Here is a 10,292-nt window from a genome sequence, read left to right as displayed (position 1 = left end):
GGCCTCCTCCTGTTCCTCTGTAACAGACTTGAGAGGCTAAATGGCCTCCCCCTGTCCCTTTGTCACAGGGGCATGGGGAGAGAATTACTTCCTCCTGTCCCTGCGCAGCAGTCTCGATGCTCTGAATAATGTCCTAAGGTTATGGAAGAATTTGACAACAGTGCACATAAAACCAAGAGCAACATTACACAAAGTAAATGGACGATAAATATATACACTGGTTTATTGGCTTTGGAAATTACCCACCAGTCACCTTATGCAGCGGGTCTGTTACTTTTTCACTCTCGCCGTTTATAAACAGTATATAATATACACAGTCCTGCAGTGTTCTGGCAATACTCCCACATGCACGGAAGAAACAATAAGAATATTGAAAGATTTATGGTCCATCCCTAAGCAACGCCCATCCATTCCACCCGCACCAAATAAATGTTCACTTTTATTGAGATATGAGAAGTGATGTCAGGAAGGGGTTAACTGGACCTGCTTGTTCAGTGACTGTGATTAATGTTAGTCTCCATGGGTTGCAATTATCCCAGTGGACGGTTTCCATCTTTTAATGATAAGTGGGCTCCGTTCAATGTGTTATTGCACAGTATGGTTGGAGCATCACCAATAGTGTTAACAGGAAACAGCAGCTCCAGAGAGACTGGGGGAGAGATCAGAGTCTGAGCACAAGAGTCTGGAATGTTTCAACAATGAATAAGAATCTGAGAACATTAGACTGGAATGTCACAAGAATGGACAGGAGTTTATACGGGGATGTTTGGCATCTTTCTACATATTATGATGGAAGTTCATTATCGTGGCGGATCAAATATGCACTTTACATTATACAATATATTTATTATCCAATCCTGGCTTCCTTTGGTGTACCTGGTAAGTCTCAATGTTCAGTCATTAATTCTATAAATCATGTTTTACAATAATACTGTTCTTTCATTGACTCTACCCTCCTTGCCACTGTTATTGTTCCTTCTAAGACTCTAAATCCACATATTTACTTGACAAACCACTACCAAATTGTTCATTCACTCTCTCCCTCCTTGCTTCTGGCAGTGTTACTCATGGGTTGCTATGTTGACTTGCTCAGTTTCAGCTGTGAATCATGCTCCGTTGTATCACTGCACTTGCTATCGAAATATTGAAAGCATTGAAGTCACTATCTTCTGTTCTGGTTACAAACTGCATTTCCTTCCTCTGACTCCATCTCATCCCTGGCCAATATCTGAAGCTGAAATAGACAAATAACAACACTGGTGATCCCTTTGAACATGAACCAATTCCTAACACTATACCCTGACCATTCCTAATTATAACTGCTGATAATTCCGGTATATACTTCACTGGCTAATCCCATCTGCTATTTGAACCATGAGCTATGAAATACAGTCTTAAAGATTGCATTCGCCTGTTGCTGACACTCACAGCTGCAAACCTGCAGAAACAACTCTGAGTGAATACTCCACAGCTCATATCTGATATCACACAGAACTCCCCATCCATCCATCTTTCCTGTGCGTACTGATCTATAATGCTATTAGGTCTGGCAATGCCTTTATTTAATATTCTCAAGAACGTCATTAACAGCTGCCCATGAACTATCTCTCTCTGTCCATTATACCAAGCCCTTACAGTTGTTCACATTTAAACCGATTTCCTCCAGGTGTGCTCTCTCTTAGACAATAATTTTCACATCTAACACTGCCCCAGAACCACACACAAACGCACACATAAAACCCCTTGTCTTGAACTGATGCATGAAGATACAGAGACATTAATTTGTGGGAGCCCATTTACTGTCACTCGCAGTATGGGCGGCAAATTGCCCCGTGTTAGTCAGTTACGCAGTGCAAATGTAGCAGCAACATATCAGCAAAGTATTGCAATACTGCAATGCTGGGCCGATAGTCCAGCTTACTGAGCAATACATTAACATAGTCTGCACAGCTCCCCACGCTGGCCAGATAGTCCATCTTACCGAGCAATACACTAGCATAGTCTGCACAAATCCCCATTCTGGGCAGATAGTCCATCTTACCGAGCAATACACGAGCATAGTCTGCACAAATCCCCATTCTGGGCAGATCGTCCACCTTACTGAGCAATACACTAGCAGAGTCTGTACAGTTCCCCATGTGGCCAGATATTCCACCTTACCGAGCAATACACTAGTACAGTCTGCATAGCTCTCCACGCTGGGTTGTCTACTTGTCCCAGTGTATAGTTTCTGCGTTTGCTCTGTGAGGCAAATTCAGAATTTAGTGAATAAATTTGGTCAGCTGATATGGCAATGCCTTTATTCAAAGTTCTCATTTTTGTGACCTAACCCACCAAGGTCTCACTGCTCCAGATGGACCCACTCCCTTGTTTTTTCACATATTTCAACAACATGCTCTGCTTTTGTCTTAATTGTCCGTTTCTATCTTTAATGTGAATGTCTCTGTCCATCTGTATCTTTCTCTTGCCTTGGTTTTTGGTTGTGTATTGTATCGAATACTGGCATTATGAAGTTCAGAAATAATGTAATGGTGTGTATCAGGCTGTTGTTTACTTCCCGCTGTGTCCCATATGGTCCTCCATGGACAGGGGAGTGTGTGCTGGGCTGTTGTTCACTCTCTGGTGTGTCCCTTAAGGTGCTTCATGAAGAGGTGCGTGTGTGTGCAGGGCAGGTGTACACTTCCCGGTGTGTCCCACATTGATCTCTATGTTGGACAGCGGTGTGTGTGATGGGCTGTTGTTCACTTGCTGGTGTGTCCCATGCGGTGCTCCATGGACAGGGGGTTGTGTTTCGGGTTATTGCTCACTTCCCAGTGTGTCCCAAGTTGTGCTTCATGTTGGACAGGGAGTTTCAGCATCTTTGATTCTTGTCTTTAAAACTTGGTCTGTGCCTGTCTACTGAATGCCTGTGTTTGCCCCGCTCAGCTGATCACGTGGTCAGAAACACGAGTAGGACCCTGAAGTATAATTATAAAGGAGTAGATATATCACTTTTAGTGGATGGAAGTCTGATTGTCTCGTGTTATTGAAAAGTTAGTGGAGGGGCTGGGGATCATTTGCTGGAGGTTGTGCTGTGAGCTGACTCAGACATTCAGGGAGACCAGAGGATTTCGTGACCCAACTCTGGATGGAAAATGGGGACTGTAGTTACAGCATCAGTGTCAGTAACATGAATAACAAATGGAGCAGAGGCTGCAGAGCATGGAAGCTCTGAAACCACGGACTGGGTGTGTGTGGGGAAAGGGATCTGCCAAATCTGTCTGTGTCTTAACGTGAGCACAGACTCTCACTGTCACACACACACACACACAATCTTTTGCGCACACACATGGAAACAAACATACACATCCTCTCTCTCTCACTCGCACGCCACCCTCCCGCCCCCCCCCACCCAAAACACACACACACTCCGCATCTCTCGCACAGACGCACCTATAAATCTGGGGGGCTAATTTGCGTTTGCAGATTTATATTTGTGGATAGATTGTATTTTGTTCAAAACAACATTCAATTTGTACGCAGTCAATCATTGTGGCATTTTATAAAGTCCTGCTTTGGAAATAAAACCAGTATGACTCCAGGGTAAAACAAGTTGGACTCCCACAAGACTTTCCATGGTTTGTGCAGGGAAGGTCACATCTTAGCAAACATAATAGCATTCTTTGAAGAATGACAAAGTTGATAGTGCGGAAAGGGATGTAGATGTCATATACATGGACTTCAGTAAGGCGTTTGATGTGATCGACTGATGGAGAAGGTGAAGTCACAGGGGTCCATGGTGTACTAGTTAGATGGATTAGAGAACTGGCTGGGCAACAGTAGACAGAGAGCAGTAATGGAAGGGAGTTTCTCAAAATGGACAATTGTTCTGTGTGGTGTTTCACAGGGATCCGTGCTGTGACCACTGTTTGTTGTGATATACTTACATGATCTGAAGGAAGATAAAGGTGGTCTGATTAGCAAGTTTGCAGATGAAACTAAGATTGGTAGAGTAGCAGAAAGTTGAGGGGACTGTCAGAGAACACAGCTGAATGTAGATAGATTGGAGAGTTGGGTGAAGAAAGGGCAGATGTGAGGTGATGGAGTTTGGAAGATCCAATTCGAGAACGAATTATACATTAACTGGAAAAAAAACCCTGGGGAAACCTGATGTACAGAGAGATCTGGGTGTTCAGGTCCATTGTTCGCTGAAAGTGGCAGGTGGATAGAATGATGAAGAAGGCATACAACATAGTTCCTTCATACATTCGAACAATTTAAGAAGTGGAGAACCACAGACCAGTTAACTCGTCACCAACAGGAGGGGATCTGTCGGAATCTATTGTGTACAAGAGTAGGCAGGCCATATTACAGTTGTATAGGACTTTGGTTCGGTCACATTCGGAATACTGTGAACAGTTATGGTTGCCACATTACTGTAAGGATCTGGATGATTTGGAAAGAGGGCAGAGTATTTTCACCAGAATGTTGCCTAGTATGGAGAGAACAACATAAAAAGAGAGGTTTGGTAAATTAGGATTAATTTCATTACAAAGACGGAGGTTGAGGGAGGACTTGATTGTTGTCTACAAAATCTTGAGAGAAGTAAACAGGGTGGAGAGCAAAAAGCTATTGGAGACAAGTGATGAAAGGCGCTGATGCAATTGTTTAAATAGAATCTGGTCACAAGTGAGGTGTCCGAGGACGGGAGAACCCCCTTTATAGGAAGGGTTGTAGTGATAGAGCAGGGAACTATACACCAGTGTGTTTCAGATCAGTGTTAAAGAAAATTTTGCACAAAATACGTGGTGGTAGAAGGCTGTTTGTGTGACTGGAGACCGGTGTCCCCTGGTATACCACAGTGATCAGTGCTGTGTCCCTTATTAAATGTGGTATTCATAAATGGTGCAGGTGTGAATGTAGAGGGGGATTGGGAGTGTGATAGTAAGTCTGTGTTTGATACAAAGATTGACCAGGTGGTCGGCAGTGAGGAGGAAGGTCTTATGTTACAGTAAGATACAGATGGAATGGTCAGATGGGTGGATCAATGGCAGATGGAATGTAACTCTGACAACTGAGGTGATGCACTTTCGAAGAAGGAACAAAATGGGGAATACACAATGAATTGTAGCACACAAGAAAGCTCATAGGGAGCTTTTTCACACATTCTTGAATGTGACGCTGGAGGATAAAAAGGGATGTAAGAAGTCAATGGAAGCAGTAGGTATAACCTTTACTCATCGAGGCATAGATTACAAGATCTATGTAGCACTTTGGTGAGGCCAATATGGAATACTGTGTGGAGTTCTGGGAACCACATTACAGGAAGTATGTGATTATTCTGGAGGGGTGCAGAGATTCACCTGGATGTTTCCAATGATGGAGCATATCAGCGATGGAGAGAGGCTGGGTAAGCTCGGATTGTTTAGTTTGAATGAGAGAAGGCTGAGGGGGACGTGATTCTGAAGGATAAGATTACGAGGGACATGGACAGGGTAGATAGACAGCAGCTGTTCCTTTTAGTCAAAGGGCCAAGAACAGGGGAGCACACATTTCAAGGGAAGGATTTGAGGTTTAGAGATGAATCAGGGATTGTTTTTCACCCAGAGGGTCATAGGGTCTGGAATGCACTTCCTAAGGGGGGCAGTTATCACGGGTCACCTCACACCATTCATGGCTACGGGTCTGATGTAGGAAATTTGGAATAATATAGATCGTGCTGTATTTTTGATGGTACAGAGTCTATGCTTCTGTGATTGTATGGCTGTGGAAGATCAATCATTGAACAGCTTAAGACAGAAACTAATGGGTTTTGGAAGAATATATTAACGAGCATGAAATGTAAAATCTTCTCAACGTACAATATACCAAGGTGACATGTTGGAGAAGATATTTGTAGCTTCCTTACAGTCCAAAACCAACGAATGGAGAAGAGGAAAATGGCAGACTATGAAGCATCTACTTCAGTTCTGCCTTTATGATGGAATTTTTAAAAAATGCTTCCAATCAATTCTAGGTCTACTGAGAAAGAAAGGAAATACAATCAAATCACTAAATAAGCAGTTTTGGAGAAATTATTTGCACTGAAGTCTGATAAATCCCCATGGAATGATAATCTGTATCTCTGATTCTGAAAGGAGGTGGCCATGGTAATAATGGATACTCTGCTTGCCGTCTTCCAAATTCCAGATGATTGAATTGACAGATTTGAGAGCAGCAAATGTAACCCCAATATTTCTAAAGGAGGCAGGGAGACACAGAGAATTACAGTCTGCTTTGCACCAAAGAAGCAGTCAGGACAATACAAGAGTCTATAAGACAGAATGCTTTGCCAGGGAACTTTGAGAATTATGTTAATTTGAAAGTAATGAACATGGATCAAGTTAATATCAAATTATTAATGGCGAATCATATTTAAGAATCCGACTGCGAAATAAGTTATGGGGAATCACTATATGCAGTGAATTTGAATTTTCAGAAACATTGTTGATGACGTCCCAAGTGTAGTGTTGTGACAATGCTACTCCTTTAACAAGGTTATGCTGTCCTTGTTTTTCTTTCACAGCAGTCTGAAAAGCAGCGAATCCAAAGAGTCTGGGTTTGACTACTTGGGAGTGTTTTCAAGTCTAAAATTAAAATATGTACAATGAGGAGTGAGCTATGCTAGATCTGGTCCTGTGTAATGAGACAGGAATAATTAATGACCTCATAGTTAGGAATCGACTTGGCAGGAATGATCACAGTATGGTTGAATTTAAAACACTGATGGAGAGTCAAGATAAAATTCAATACCAGGGTCCTGTGCTTAAACGAAGGAGACTACAACATATTGGAGGAAGGACTTGGCAAAAGTCGACTGGAAACAAATACTTTGTGGTGAGAGTTGACGAGCAGTGGAGGATTTTCAAAGTAGTTTTTCAAAGTCCTAAGGCACGGCGGCACAGTGGTTAGCACTGCTGCCTCACAGCGCCAGAGACCCGGGTTCAATTCCCGTATCAGGCGACTGACTGTGTGGAGTTTGCACATTCTCCCCGTGTCTGCATGGGTTTCCTCCGGGTGCTCCGGTTTCCTCCCACAATCCAAAGATGTGCACGTCAGGTGAATTGGCCATGCTAAATTGCCCGCAGTGTTAGGTAAAGGGGAAAATGTACAGGAATGGGTGGGTTACGCTTCGGCGGGTCGGTGTGGGGCTGAAGGGCCTGTTTCCACACTGTAAGTAATCTAATCAAACGTATATTCAGTGAAAAGGAAAGACTGTGAGAAAAGGGGAAGTCTGCCGTGGGTGCCTAAGCATAATACGCAAGATTATCAAATTGAAAGGGATGGAATGCAAAGTGGCCAAGAACAGCAGGAACCTCGAAGATTGGGAAAAGATTAAAGGTCAACAGAAAGCCACGAAAAGAGCTATAAAGAAAAGTAGGATAGAACACGAGAAAAAAAAATCTAGCACAGTATATGAAGACAGATAGCAGATGATTCCCTAAATATATAAAATGAAAATGAATGGCTAACTTAAATGTTGGTCCTTGAGAGGATAAGAAGGAGCATTTAGTTACAGGATATGATGAAATGGCTGAGGCATTGAACAGGTATTTTGTATCAGTCTTCATAGTGAACGACACTAATAACATGCCAGTGATCAACGAAGAGATGAAGATTCTAGATTAGAGTGGTTTTGCTAAAGCACAGCAATTCAGGTAGCATCTGAGGAGCAGAATCATCGACGTTTCAAGCAAAAGCCTTTCATCAGGAATGCTCTGAACTGTTGTGCTTTACCAGCTCCACTCTAGAATCTGGTTTCCAGCATCTGCAGTCCTTGCTATTACCAAAGAGATGATGGTAGGTGAGGACTTGTGAACAATCATTATTACAGAGGAGGGAGCGTTGGGCAAGCTAATGGAGTAATGGAGCTAAGGTTAGACGAATCCCCTGGCCCTGATGTAATGTATTCCAGGGTACTAAAAAGATAGCAGGAGAAATAACAAGTACACTTGTGGTAATTTTCTAAAATTTGCTGAACTCGGGGGCAGTCCCAGCAGATTGAAAAGCAGCAAATGTGACGCCACTGTTTAAAAAGGCAGGTGGATTAAAGTTGGGGAATTATAAACCAGTTAACTTAATCTGCGTAGTGGGGAAGATGCTTTGACTGTATTATCAAGGAAGAAATAGCGAGGCGTTTTGATAGAAAACGGCCCATTGCACAGATGCAGCGAGGATGCATGAAGGGCAGATCATGCTTAACAAGTCTTTTGGAAATCTACGAAGACATTACGAGCAAGATAGACAACGAGGCCGCAGTGGATATGGTGTATCTAGTTTTCAAAAAGGCTTTGACAGGGGGCCACATAGTAGGCTGCTGCATAAGATAAAGATGGATGGCGTAATGGCTGAAGTATTAGCATCGATAAAAGATTGGTTGACTAACGGGAAGCAAAGAGTGGGTATAAATGAGTGCTATCCTGGCTGGCAATCAGTGCTGAGTGGTGTGCCTCAGGGATCAGTGTTGGGGTTGGAATTATTCACAATTTATATCGATGATGTGGAGGTGGGAGCATGCGTAGTTGGACAAAGTTTGCAGATGGCACGAAGATGAGTGGCAGAGCAAAGTTTGAGAGTACTGTGAAACTTTGCAGAGGAAAATAGTTACATTGCATGAATAGGTAAAGGTCTGGCAGATGGAATACAATGTTAATAAATATGAAGTAATCTTTTTTGTTAGGAATACCAGTAAAAGGGATGATTACTTGAATTGTAAAAAGATGCAGCATGCTGCTGTGCAGAGGGACCTGGGTGTCCTTGTGCATGAATCACAGAAGGTTGATCTGCAGGTACATAAAATAATTAGGAAGGTAAATGGTATTTTGTTCTTCATTGCGAAAGGGGTTGAATTTAAAAGCAGGAAGGTTATGTTACAGCTGTACAGGGTGCTGGTGAGGTCATACCTGGAGTATTGTGAGCAGTTTTGGCCTCCTTCCTTGCAAAGCAATGTACTGGCAGTGGAGGTTATGCAGAGGAGATTCACTCTGGTGAATTTGGAGTTGAGGGGGTTGTCTTATGAGCAGAGACAGAGTAGATCAGCATTATATTCATTGGAATTTATAAGAATGAGTGGAGGATCTTATAGAAACATAAAAAATATTATGAAGGGAAGAGGTAAGAAAAAAGTAGAGAGGATGGTTCCACTGGCAGGTGAAGCTAGGACAAGATGGAATAACCTCAATATTAGAGGGAGCAGATTTAGGATTAAATTGAGAAAGAACCTCTTCACCAGAGGCTTGTGATTCTATGGAACTCCCTGCCCAGTGAAGTAGTTGATGCTACTTCAGTAAATGTTTTTCCAGCTGAGATAGATATGTTTTGAACAATGAAGTAAATTACGGATACAGTGAGAGTGCGGGTAAGTGGATATGTGTCCACGAGTCGATCAGCTTTGATGTTACAGAATGGCTGAGCAGGTTAGAAGGACCAGGTGACCTACTCCTGCTCCTAGTCCTTCTATTCTTATGAAAGGGGAGTGGCCAGTTCTCCCAGCGCAGACCCTTTGCTTTGATTTGTTTGGACTGATCTTTCACAGACTAGCTGTTTACTGAAAGCAGGCAGCCAGTTATGAAGCTATCAGGCCAAAGAAGAAGGTCCATTCTGATCCCCCGCCCCCCCCCCCCCACTCTCTCTGATATCTCTCCTGGAAGAACCTGGGTTTGATGTTTACTTTCGAATTTTCCATGGGGTGTTTATGGGGATTGTTTCAAGTACTTCGAACAACACCTTAGATTATTTAGATACAGATTACTTACAGTGTGGAAACAGGCCCTTTGGCCCAACAAGTCCACACCAACCCCCCAAAGAGCAACCCATCCAGATCCATTTGCCCATATTTACCCCTTCACCTAACACTACGCGCAATTTAGCATAGCCAATTAAGCAAACCAGCGCATTTTTGGACTATGCAAGAAAACCGGAGCACCCGGAGGAAACCCACACAGACACGAGGAGAATGTGCAAACTCCACACAGACAGATGCCTGAGGCAGGAATTGAACCCGGGTCCCTGGCGCAGTGAGGCAGCAGTGCTAACCATTGTGCAACGGTACCACCCAATGGCTACCAACCATTTTCAGATTCTCAGTTGAGATGTGGAGTGCTACTGAAGACCAGAAAGCTTCACCTGGAATATTAGTTGAGTAGCCAACTTTTAATATTTTTAGATATTTATTTACAAAACTTTAAAATGACAAAAGCTGGGAATAGTCACTTTAGTTCTACTTATTGTGGAACTAGTAGCATGGATATGGCTTCTAATTGGCTGCCTCTTGG

The sequence above is a fragment of the Chiloscyllium punctatum genome, chromosome 13, assembly GCF_047496795.1.
Source record: "Chiloscyllium punctatum isolate Juve2018m chromosome 13, sChiPun1.3, whole genome shotgun sequence".
Lineage (NCBI taxonomy): Eukaryota > Metazoa > Chordata > Chondrichthyes > Orectolobiformes > Hemiscylliidae > Chiloscyllium > Chiloscyllium punctatum.
Note: the sequence above shows the minus strand (reverse complement) of the source record.